Below are 3226 nucleotides of genomic sequence, written 5' to 3' on the forward strand. Positions count from 1 at the left end.
TTTGGGCTGTTTTATAATTCCCTAAAATCAGCTGCTCCAAAATCCTTTTATCATTACAACCTAAGCTTAGAGCTATGTTTTTGCTGGCTGTATAAAGTAAAACAACATCTTGTCTTACAAATGTTCTGATTTGCAAATTATATGAACTGTTATATTAAAATGGGATGTTTTTGGCTGGATTTTAAAAGAACTTCAGAATAAATACTGGGAAAAACTTGTATTTTAGAAATGTGCATTTATTGACCTACATCTCTGACTTCCAAGTGTTGTTAGATTCGAATGATCTTCCCATATATAATTTGCATTTTACTTACTCCAATCACATACCAGAATGAAAACATACCTTTCACTAATGTAAGGGGTCTGGAACATAGTTCCTATTGCTTTTATTATATGTTTAGCTAAAGCCTAGCAAACCTTTCTGTCTTCTAAGAAGTTCATTGACCTAAAAGAAGTTTGATGTTTCTAACACAGGACTTTGAATGTTTCATATAAATTTTTCAGGCAAGAAAGAAGAGTGCCCCAGAGGGCCAGAAGGAAAGGAATCCTTACCCCATCATACAAAACTATTTGAGCACTGAAATTCAATGAAAACAATAATTAATATCAATCTAAGGCAGGCTTTCTCTGTGTGTTTTTAAATTTCTTCTATGCCCAAGGCTCATGTTGGCCCCTTTGTTATGCAGGGAGTGGTAAAATACCTCATCCATTCTTGTCTGTGATTATTGTTGTGGGATGATGACATAGACTTAAAAATCTTTATGAGGCTTTCCTTTTTAGTAGCTGGAAGAGAAAAGTCAATGGTGTCTCTGTATACACACACATACTCTCTCTCTTAGGCCACAATTTAAAGTTTCATTTTAGTTGACTTATTTTTTAAACTCTTGGCTTTTTAGTATTATTTCTAAAATCTCAAGAGTAATCTCAGGGTGACCAACTTCCATCCACTCATTTTCCTGTATTGACAAAAAGTGTTAATATAATGTAGATAAAGTTAAAATTCATAGGCATCTTTTTTAAACAAATGAAATTCTAAATATACACTTCTAAAACTAGTACTAAAATCCACTTGCATGAAGACTGTTGGGTGAGAAATCCACATGATAAAGTTAATTTATAATGTCTATTAAAAGATGTTAAACTAAAATTAACACAGATTTATAATCAAGAAAATATACTAAATTAACTGGCTTTCAATACTTCTAATGACACTTGTATAAAAGTTGAAAAATCACTTTCAAAAACTCTTCTCTAGGGTTTTCTTACCATAAATTCAAGTCTCACAGATTATGATAGAGAAGATGTATTTCAGTGTTCTGTCATCTCATAAATTTCCCTTTGAGACTAATTGAGAAACTATATTTTTTTCTCTATTACCTAAGTATGCCATACAGAATTCTGATAAGTGTAATTGTTGAATTGTTTAATATTCTTTAGTTAACTTAAGCAAGAAAGAATTTTATTATTAACCTCAAGATGAATGATCCTTTTATTTGCCTATTAGACACACCTGAGAGACTGCCTTCCTGAACAGAATGGCTACTTAGAGTGGAGAAATGTGGGGAGGGTCAATAGAATTGTGTGAAAAAAAACCTGCCTACCACCAGGCAACCAGAAAATGTATCTGATAACTGATTTTGAGGGTAGCAGATTGAACAAGAACTTAAAGATCTCCTTTCACCTCAAACTCCCATCTTTTTATTCTCTCAGGTCTGGCATTTTTTCAAATCCTTTAGAGATTAGAGAAGCAAGAGTGTTTATGATTCACTGCTATTACTGGGTGTGTTCACTTGGAGAAGAATAGAGTGATTCAGGTTAGATTAATAACAGGAGGGACAGGATAGGATATGTGTGGGGAGAGCGGGTGGGAGGGTCGTGACAGAGGGGTTGATTGTAGAAAGGTAATGGAAATAAAAGTTTTACTCAAGGAAGCATCTTTCTCGGATCCTTTATAAGCTCAGATATGACGCCTCTGCATTTACTTGGAGGGAAAAAAAGTCATTAGATGTCAGCAAATCCTTACGCAACAAAACATACTCTATAATCATCTTCAAACACCTGAAGTTTGAGTGCTAACAACCCCCAACATAATTCACAGTATAGAAATCTGAAGTGCTAGCAAATACGTCCAGTTTTCTACTCCTGTCTCTCACTGTTTCAGTCTTGAGAGTATAAAAGGTTTCTTTTTGGTGATATGGTTTAGAATGGGAAGAAAGGGTGTTCAATGATACTAATAAGGTGTTAAGAGCTATTTTACCATTTTCTAGGATACAATTGATCTTTTTGTTTTAATTGTCCACTCCTTGGCAAACTTTGACCAAAAAAATATAAAATGTCAGATTTCATAATGCACCTTTGTAAGCAATACCAAATCCACTGAATGCAGAGCCCATGGTCCTGAGATCTGAATCTCAGGGGGGGAGGGGGTTTGGGGGCAAGCCACTGGAGAGGCACAATTTGAGATGGGAGAGGTGTTTGAGCAAAGGCGCTTCCTTGACCCTAACCCACAAGATTGTGCCTGATGCCTGTGTCCCCCACCCATGTCCCCCACCAAGTGTCTGAATTATACCACTCAACAGTGGCATCACCTCTCCACCTCTATCATACCTCTGTGGACTCTAAAAAATAATGTGTGGAGTTTAATGATGATGGTGGTGATTCTCATTAGCAGATAGTCACTTTTTTTTAACAAATTGTTTTTTTTTAATATTTATGCATACAGAACTGAGGTACAGGCCAGAAATGCAGGGGCAGTGAGAGGATTCACCAGAGACAGAGAGGGGAGCAGAACAGGCAGATCTACTAAAATACACTGCTGAGGGGAGCATCAGGTGGGTCAGGAGAGGTCTGCTGCACCATGTGGTCACCTCCGGGGCAGGCGGGGATCGAAATCATGCGGAAGTGGCTTTAGCTTCTCAGTGCTGTGCTTTAACCCATTGCACCGCCAGGGAGGGCCCGCTTTTTTTTTTTTTTTTAATAGTAAAAACATCTTTCTCATGAATAGGATCTTGGAGAACAAACATAGATTACAGTGACACACACCCTGACATGTTTCTCCGAGATCACAGTATTTTGGGGTGATGACTTAATTTAACCTTCATTGTGCAACATACTCTCTTCCCTTTATTCTGTTCTAACTTGTGAATCTATGCCCAATCATGTTGGGTATTGAAAATCCAATCTCTATGTTGCTGAAGAGTTACTGTGAGCAGAATTCATACCAAGT

Source organism: Condylura cristata, unplaced genomic scaffold (assembly GCF_000260355.1).
Source record: "Condylura cristata isolate star-nosed mole 26May11 unplaced genomic scaffold, ConCri1.0 scaffold00011, whole genome shotgun sequence".
NCBI classification, from domain to species: domain Eukaryota; kingdom Metazoa; phylum Chordata; class Mammalia; order Eulipotyphla; family Talpidae; genus Condylura; species Condylura cristata.